This window comes from Scylla paramamosain, chromosome 2 (assembly GCF_035594125.1).
Source record: "Scylla paramamosain isolate STU-SP2022 chromosome 2, ASM3559412v1, whole genome shotgun sequence".
In the NCBI taxonomy this organism is placed as follows: Eukaryota; Metazoa; Arthropoda; class Malacostraca; order Decapoda; family Portunidae; genus Scylla; species Scylla paramamosain.
This window is the reverse complement of record NC_087152.1, coordinates 2,234,930-2,245,000: the sequence shown is the minus strand read 5'-3', so window position 1 is coordinate 2,245,000 and position 10,071 is coordinate 2,234,930. Positions and strand designations below refer to the sequence as shown.

Here is a 10,071-nt window from a genome sequence, read left to right as displayed (position 1 = left end):
GCACTCTACCACTACACGACACTACACAATAATAACAGCTACAGGAGGCTCTAGTTTGTGTCAAGACTTAGCTGTTTCCTCGTTTGTGGTCCGAAGTCCTTCCTGGCGGCATTGTGCGTGGAGGGCAAAGGAGACAGGACACGGGGACAGGACCCCTTACATGCTCCCACTCATTACGATTTACGAGGCAACACCTCATACACTCTAAGAGACACAAGAGGAAGCGAGACGTGCCCTGTGTGCTGCTTTCATGTGCCAGGTTTCGTCATGTCAGTCATCGCATAATGAGGAAACATACAGACGAACACAGACATACAAAACCAGACCCGACGCTTCCTGTACGTTGTTCAAGTTTAATATTTTTTTTTCTTATTTTCCTTATTTCCTGGACACTGTTTCGTTTGTATACTCACGAAAAAAAACAAAAACTTACATAACTCTCAAGGAGTAGCAGAAACTTCACAACACAAAGCCTTTCTTCACACACGGGCACACAGGTCCATTTCAGTACACTGTTGTACATATTTTTTCTCTTGTTATTTAATGGAAATGGCATTTCACTCAGTAATGTGAACGACACAAATTTTTAAGCAACTATGATGATGCCTAAAAAAGGAGTCTGCCATAATTACACTGCTCCATTTATGGGATCAAAGTATAACGCAGAACACAGGGGAGGTGGTGAGGACAGCCCAGGCAAACGCACAGATGCACACACATGTGTGAGAGCGCGCGCACACACACACACACACATATTCATATGTGCTCGTAAGCACACACACACGTACGCACGTACGCGCACGCACACACACGCAATCACACACACACACACACACACACACACACACACACACACACACACACACACACACACACACACACGCAATCACACACACACACACACACACACACAAACACATCTGATGGACCAAAACTGGTAACATTATTATTTTTTTCCCAACATGCCGCTAACACTTACGATTTTCACAAGTATGTAATCAGACACTAGTTTCCAGCATGAATTCACTGTATAAATCCACCGGTACGACGTCCACGAAGTGCAGCGGGACTTGGTGCCGTGAATTACATTCAGGATTCGAATGTGTACATCCTGGGGTGTGGCTGCTGCGAGACGAGCAGCGTCATCCAGTCCTTGCTTCCCACAGCACTTAGCGCAGCCACTCACGACTCCCTGCACACCCCACACAGCGTTCTTCAGGTAGCACAACTCACATGGCAAAGGGCTATAGGAAGTCCAGTGCAATTAATAACTAGGGCCACCGCTCCTTGTGGTGCGACCTGCTGGCCCGGTAGACTCCAGCGACCAGCACCTGGCTCACGCCGGGAGTGTTGCGGGTGACTTTAGTATAAAGTCTTGATCAGTGTGGTGGTGGGCGTGCGAGGCCAGATGACAGGGGTGTGGGTGTGCGGGTGTGTGTAGGTGGTTGAGGTGCGAAGAGAGGCGAGTAGCACAGACGCGGTCCTTGGCGGGCACGGCAAGTACACTGGAAGCACTGGCTTGCGGAGGGCGCCTTCCTCGCTGAGGGGCGGAGTCTGGCGCCCTCGCTCCGCCCACTTCCACCCGCCTTAGTCCAGCTCTGTGCCCCCGTTCATTCACCCTGCTTGCTTCACTCACTTCTTATCAGTACAACAGCCTACAAACAATTGATTAAATACACTATTCCCAATATTGCTAGCTTAGCCTTGCCATGAATACCAACAGAGTGAAAGACGACCAAGTACCCGATCGTGAGCAGCGAACAAACTTTAACACAATGCGGAAATGTATCTTTCCCACACATAAAAAAAGAAAATAGTGCCAAATGTAATTGCCTCCATCAGCATTCTCATTGACAGTGCGAGGGTGAATGGAGGAGGGGACGGGTGAGAGATGAGGTGGCGGCGGGTGTAGGCTGGAGGGAGTGGCCTGGCGGGTGGTGGGCGTGTCGAAGAGCCCAGCGCGCGGTAGAGGGGAGATGGCCTCAGTGTTTGGCCAGGCTGCCTCATCAACCAACGTGGGGCGGTAAGCTGTGGCACCCGGGTGGATCGTCACTGGCACCCTGAGAGTCTTATTCTTCACCCCAGGGTGGCCTGCCTGACGCTCGTTGCCTCCAACAACTGTTGCTTCATTGGTGCGGCCCACACCACGAACATCTACGCGCCACCTCCACACTCCTCGAGGTGGGGTGGCAGAATGTCTAGTTTTAAAATAGGAATATGGCTGAGGGGGCGTGACGCTCCCATGCCAGCAGCATATCAACGAAGTGGAACACTGGGAATGTGTAGCATCAAGAGGCTCGATCCACGCAAGACAAGATTTACACAAAGAACAGGAACACGATGGTTGTAATAATGAGTGTTCAGAATACACCGAAGGTCATGTTATGGAAATTAAAAAAAAAAAAAAAGTGGTCTGGATTACTAGTGAAAGCATCCACCGACAACTGGAAAAAAAAAATCTTATTGGCGTTCATCTAAACGATTTGCTTCCTCAGTAAGTACACCATAACATGCTGACACTTTAACGCTGGTGTGCGATGAGACCACTTATAACGATCTCAATCAAGACGCAGCAGCCTGGCACCCTCGGCAACACCCACAAGGTGTTATCCTCCCAGCCCAGCCAGGCGCGTCGCCCACCACCATCAAGTCCCCACCAAGTCAAGACCCCCCTTTAAGACTCCAGAGTGAGATAAACACTGTCAGGGTCAGCAAGTGTCTTCGTCCTTCAAGGCTCGCCAATCTGGTGAGTACATGAGTCTGTTGTAGTTTTGATGTGCCAAGGTGGTGTCACCATCTTACAGGTTTTGGTGTATTTCGTAACGCCAGCTTTTTCCAGTTTAGATAAAATAATAATTCAAAGTTAATTCTGAGACTCAAGAGGCTCGTGTTCGGCCTTCCAGCTCCCCAACAGAAGCACCTCGGCCACCAATTTACAATAAAGTGCTCACGACCACTTTCTCTTTCCTTCTGCACCATCAAAGCAGCAAAGTCCTCATCACTTACACTGTTATGTATAATACTGTTTTGCTATCTTTCTATATTTCACAATTACATCACTATAATGCCATTAATACATAATATTTCCTTTTCCTTCAGCACTCAACGCATAAATTACTGAATATAAGATAAATACAATATAAGAAAATAGTCTGAAAGAAAGGAAAAGAAAGTAAATCGAACAAAGGCCCTTTATGACCATTTATATGATACATGAGACATTCACTTCCACGCATGCGTGAGTCCCATTTTGGTCACAAAAAAGTTAATCAATATCTGACTTCAAATTAAATCATCCTTCCCGAGACCATGCTCCCTCCTGACGAGAATTTCAGTCACATATCACCAGCCAGACAAAGCACACGTACGCGTGCGTGGAGGCACAGTCACCGCGTGAATAGTTTGCATGGGCAAGGCGCGTGTTCAAGGCACTACAATGTAACAATGTTCAAGTGTCAGTTCGTACAAGATCATTCCTCCAGAGCGATTTTTTTTCAAAAAGCTAATTAATGTAGTTCACCGAACATGCAATAAAAATTATAAATGTGGAAAAGACAATGTATATTGATGGCATGGCCTGTCAGTCAGGGTGCCTACACACCCTGCCTAGCAGCACAACCGCCGCCGCCGCCGCCACCATATATGACCTGTGACTCAGAGACTTTCCTCGTACCTTCCAATGCGAATGACTCGCAGGACAGAGGAGAAGCACGCGACTTTTGAGAGGAAAGAGCGCCCTAAAAACTCATACTACTGAGGTCCTTAAATATTCACTCGACTATAAATGCCTTTAGTAGCATACTGGGGCCGGAGGAGTGAGTCCTGAGGGAGCGTCGAGCCCTCACATCCTCCTTCGGGTCGTCGTAAACCACCGTTTCCGCGACACCTTATCGCCGACTCCAGCCTCTTACTGCCGACTGGTTTCCACCCAACACATCTCCTTTCCACCCCCTCTCCCCGTCATCACTGCCGCTGCCATGTAAGCGACACCCGCACACCGACACACACCACAAACAGCCACGCCAACGGTCAACCTTCCCTTCCGTGTTCCCCTTCAACCCTCTCCTGACCAGCAGACAAGCGCCACACGTCACACCACTCTGCTCACCATTACCTTGAGGCGTGACACTCAACATGGGATGAGAAGGGATGGGGAGAGAGAGAGAGAGAGAGAGAGAGAGAGAGAGAGAGAGAGAGAGAGAGAGAGAGAGAGAGAGAGAGAGAGAGAGAGAGAGAGAGAGAGAGAGAGAGAGAGAGAGAGAGAGAGAGAGAGAGAGAGAGAGAGAGAGAGAGAGAGAGAGAGAGAGAGAGAGAGAGAGAGAGAGACCAGATATAGACATACATAAACGAACAGACAGAAACAGACAGAGCCACGGGAAGAGGCAGAGACAGACGGAGAAAGAATGACAGACAGACAAGTATAAACAGACACACAAGTCTTCCAAAGAGAGAGAGACGGAGACAAACACATTTTCATACGAACATAACACGACAAACGCAAAACAGGGTAACACAGCAAGCAGGTTTCCATCAACACTAGACGACGTTAACACTCCTCATCATGTCACCCGCAAGGCTCATATACTTGCACACGTGAGATGCTTGTTTTGCCTTCTCTGCACTCAGCCCTCTCGTCACCTAAGCTCGCGGTAGCACCAACACCTCACCCTGAATTCTCACCCGACAAATACCAAACACCGCCTGACAGACAGAGTTAAGACGCAATTACAAGAATACTAGCAAACATGGGTAAATGAGAGGATACTGTACTCCGGTTGGTCGTTAAGTTTCAATATTAATGACAAACAGAAAAAGAAAGTACATCTCATGAAATTTCTCGTCACGGAGTTCTTGAATATTTTTGTCCTTCCTCCCCACATGAATTTTTATAAACTTCTTCCGGCGTCTCTTCCTTTTCTTCCCGGTCGTCTTGTTGCTCCGCCTCCCCCGAGTCTCACCTTCATGTTTATCATCTTCACCTCCCCTTTCGTCTTCCTGCTGCACCTGCGCCTCGGTCAAGATGAACATGTTGCACCAACTTTGTAAATACTGGAGCACATAAGTTATAAACTACTCAGACTTCCTCGAGGAGCCCAGAAGGGAACGAGGCACAGCTTCTTACTACTTATTTCAAGAGGAAAATATACTGCCCAACGCTATTTAACTATTTGGACACGCGGCAGAAAAAAAGAAAAAAAAATATACTGCCCAACGCTATTTAACTATTTGGACACGCGGCAGAAAAAAAGAAAAAAATCAAAATACCGTATCAAGCATTTCACGTTTTGATGTCATGACAAAAAATGAAATGCATCAATGTTAAGTGCGGTGAAGATCAAGGATGAGCCAGACACATGTGACAGAAGCACATGGCGCGTGGCACATGAAACTCCGTGCTTTAACAGTGCTATTAGTATTTATACATTTAAAATAATCAATGTATTATTTACTATTTTAATGTAATATATTATGTAATCATACATCACGCAGGTTCGTAATAATTATTTGCATTATCTATATTACATGAAATTTCAACTTGATATATTAAGTGGTCTATTGTGCAGGTGTGAAATAATTACTTCCATTACCTTCATTACATGTCACGAATCTCTCTTCATGTTCACGTGAGTCACGGTACACACAAAACGTATACAATATTACGTAATAAACATAAAAGCCTGACATCGTTCAAGGAACAAACCGAGTCAGTGCGACATGAAAATATCGACTGGCTGCTCTTGTCCCTCCCTTCTCCTCGAATGGCACCAATGCCACCCTGAAAATACTTACTTAAATTTGTCTCTGAGGTGCAAGAACATGTTGACAACCATGAGAATGTGACACATTAAGAGGAAAAGAAGAAATAAAACACAAAATTCCCGCTTACTCCTAACCAGAAAACAAACTTTAGAATAAATGAATAAAAGATGGTGAAAAGTAAACCTGGAGGTAGCCAAGTGCAGGGCGGGCGGCACTCGGGGCGGCGGGGCAAAGCTAACGCAGAATGAATACTCAAAGAGGCCGTTGGAGGGAGTGAATGGGCCGGCAGAAGGACTTTCACAATTCTAGTGGCCACCGCTCCGAAAACAAGTTTGCAAAGTGGAAACACATTTTTCCAGACTCAAGGCTCCCATTGCTCGCCCATGAGAAGCTGGAAATGGGGCGGTAAAGAGCGGGGGAGTAGGACAAAAATACATCTGATAATCGACCGTGAAAGAAACATTTATTCCGCCACGAAAGTGAGATTATCCGATAAGTGAATGGGAGAGTGTGGAGCATTGGAGAGGTGAGGTCGAGGCGGGGCGGGGCGAGGCAGGCAAAGGGAAGCATTACGGTGAAGAGGGAATATCACGAAAATGCCTTGAAATACTTCATTATCACAACGAACACGTCCTCAGTGAAGGCAAGCAACCATTACAAGGCAGAGGCTAACAAAGGCTCACTACTTTTTTTTTTCGGTGACACACACACACACACACACACACACACACACACACACACTTTAGTAGTAAATGTACAAACTAGTGAGCTTCAGGTACAAGGAAAACTTTCTCCAGGATCTTCACGGTAAAGGAAAAAAATAAAGAAAAAAATATTGGTCTCTCTCTCTCTCTCTCTCTCTCTCTCTCTCTCTCTCTCTCTCTCTCTCTCTCTCTCTCTCTCTCTCTCTCTCTCTCTCTCTCTCTCTCTCTCTCTCTCCAACAACAACAATTTTCAAATATCCACCTTCAATTCTGACTCCATTTTCTTTCCCCATTTTCGCCCGTCCTCGCTCTCCCTTCCCTCACTCCCTCCTCCCTGTCCATCATAAATAACAGACTCAATCCCGCCGCCGTCCAAGGCACAAAATCCTCCACAGAATCCCAGCCGTAATCCCGCGGTATAGCGAGAGGTGTGGAAGGGGGACGGGGGGCCAGAATATTACCTGGGAGACGCCCACAAACTCTCATTAACGCAGGTGACACTCCCACCCTTCACACACAGCACCTTTGCCTTCTCCCAACCAACTGGAAAAAAAACAAAGAAAAAAATAGATCCAGTGAATTTCCAACCACGTCTCTTCCTTCAGCATCACCTTCACTATTACACAGGCTCCTCGCTCTGTTTGCTGGCTCTCACACTCTTCCCTCTTGTTAATCGCCTGTGTCCCTCACGTCCACGTCTCATTTAGCGTGTACACCTTCACTGGGAATTCTCTTTCTTTCCAACCATCTGTGTGGCTTCCGTGCGCAGGTGTTTTATGTCTTCATTAATTAACTTTCCCCTTCCTCCCACGTGTAACTATTTATATATGTCCGCCATATAAAGAAACTAATGAAATCTAAGTGTAAATAAGAATCAAAAGAAGGACACGGACGCGAATTAACGTATTCATAAACAGAGTTGTGGATGGGAACTGCTGATGGGTAATGATGAATGCACTGGTGTTATACGAAGGTGTCCAGCCCTTGTGACAACAGCTACTTGGAGTGTCTGCCCATTCCATGTGTCCCGGTAGTGTTCCTCCTCTTATGGAGAAGCAAGTTTGCAAGGGAGCACCAACACAAAGGAGCGATACAACGTGCGTATAATTTCCATGGTCAATGGCGTCATTATGAAATATGACGATAGCTATATTATAATGTTCCGAAAAATATGTCTCCAGCTTCACAAAATATTTTTAAGGAGATGCCGACGCTCACAAATGCGTAAAAGTACACAAAATTAAAACTGTAATAGTTTGCCTCTCCGGAACGAAAGAGTATTTACTTATTTAAATTCCCAATCTTGTCATAATACTGAGACTGCCACACGGGCAAGACAAACAAAACTTAGCCAATGTTTGTGCATTATTTAAACCAAAAAAATAATACACAAACTCGTGAGTGGAGGGGAAGAAAAATAAACAAAAAAGAAACTGATGAAAGCCACGTGAACATGTCAGAAGAATAAGAGATGCATCTATTCACAAGGAAGCAGGAAGTCTGCATTCATTATCTTGGAGTCGGGGCAGCAGGGAGGGGCCGGGCGGGCGGGGCGGCGCTGAGACTATCATCACCCCAGGAGGTGGCCGCACAAAGCCGCCTCAATCTCAATACTTTGCTACTAGAAGAAAATTCTCTGGTGATGCACCTACGTGTGTGTGTGTGTGTGTGTGTGTGTGTGTGTGTGTGTGTGTGTGTGTGTGTGTGTGTGTGTGTGTGTGTGTGTGTGTGTGTGTGTGTGTGTGTGTGTGTGTGTGTGTGTGTTTAAACTCTGCGGTATATTCCTCCCACGTTTCATTATACAAACTACTGGACTGATACACTAATCCATTAGATCATGCTAGACTGGCCTTCACTACAGCCATTCAACAAGGAAAACGGAAGACATTATGGCAACACAAGTATTTATAGTGACGGAAGGTTTAGAGCGTAAGATAATTGGCGACAACCATCACTGTACAGTCAACATATACGAGTGACTAAAGCATTGCATCGAGGTGTTACGCTTCAGAATGGTACGCAAAAGTTACAGTGAGTGGAAAACGCAAAGCCGATTAACTGGTTGTAGAGCGCCGACACACACACACACACACACACACACACACACACACACACACACACACACACACACACACACACACACACACACACACACACACACACACACTAACATTCTAAATCAGTTACATGTAGTGTTGTACGATGTGCACACTGGATTAAGTATAGCAGGAACAAACCAGAATAACTATGAATAATGCGGCAAAGTCAATACTGTGTCCCGCAGCATGTTCTAGCCAGCACAAGTGAAAAACAATCTTGAAAAGAAAAAAAAAAGAAGTAAAAATGTCAGGGAGGGGAGGGGAGAGCTTGGCGGCATCGGGAAGTACTTAAGTGCACAAGGGCGGAAGGGGAAGGGTGTGTCAGCCTGCAAGTTATCACCTGGGAGTCACCGAACTATGTAGTGGCACAGGACAGGAGTGGATGCTGCGCCTCTCGCTGGCTGGGAGAGGCTGCCTCCCCAGTCTTGTTTTTGTGTCGTAAACATTTAGCCAATGTCTCAAGCGTACTCTTAATTTCACGCACCACAGCATCGCACCCAGGCAAGCTATGTGCTGCGAAACAAACCCCAGCAAGAGTCAAGCCCTTCCAGCACAACCTAAGGCACACCAGTCACTAAACAGCCCAAAGCAGTGAGCACTCAATCCAAGCCGACAGCACACCTCTCCTCTACAGTCCCCACGCACTCTTCCAAACAGACCCTCACGGCAGAGCTCTCCCTCCAGCACAGCACAGGCCGTCTTTCCTCGCTAGAACAAATAGTAACTATAAATTCACGGCGGGAGATGTGACTCTCTTGTCTTCCTTATTTCTCGTTATGGAACTAAAAGCCGCCTCCCCACGCACTGTTCTCTTCACCATAAAACTCCGAAGTTATCAAAATGCGGGCTGAGGCTAATGGCCGCTCCCCGCACTGCGCTGGCTGGAGAAGGACAACCATATAAAAAGTGCAAGAAAGCGTTGGAGAGGGAGAACCACAGATGTAGATTATGGAGGAATCAGGGAGGGGGGTGTGGGCGGGTGGGGATGCCGGATACTCGTGTAGCAGCAGACGGTGAACAGGACTGAGGCAGGGTGTTTAAAAATAAAAAGTATTATCCTGCAGAAACTGACAATGGAAATAAAAATTGTCAAAAAATCACCAGTTACGCTGCGTGAAATTTGAGCAACATAACAAATACTGAAAATAAAAAGAAAAACAAGTGAGTGGTTTTTACTTGTTTTCTTCCAAAGCATTTTGAATGGAATAGCGGATTGTCTTTCAAAGAGATTTTATGTTTTACGTTAGATGTTTATCATATCTTTTTACCAACATTACGTAGAGAGCACACACACACACACACACACACACACACACACACACACACACACACACACACACACACACAAAATAAGACGCATTACATACTACTCGCGAAAAGCAGGAAAGACAGAGGGTGATGAGCAAAAGACAGCAAAACAGACAGAGAGAGAGGGAGGAAGAGACAAACACAAACAGCAACAAAAAATAAAAAAAAACGAAAAAAATAAATAAATAAAACAACAACAA

At 46.1% G+C, this 10,071-nt stretch overlaps 1 long non-coding RNA gene across 1 annotated transcript in view; it reads right to left on the bottom strand.

Moving 5' to 3' along the window:
• Positions 1–3,634, bottom strand: part of LOC135108374 (uncharacterized) — a 148,858-nt gene extending 145,224 nt beyond the window's left edge. The window contains exon 1 of the long non-coding RNA XR_010272232.1: positions 980–3,634. This is a non-coding gene — a long non-coding RNA (uncharacterized LOC135108374). The remainder of the gene's footprint in view (positions 1–979) is intronic.
• Positions 3,635–10,071: the final 6,437 nt, after the last annotated feature.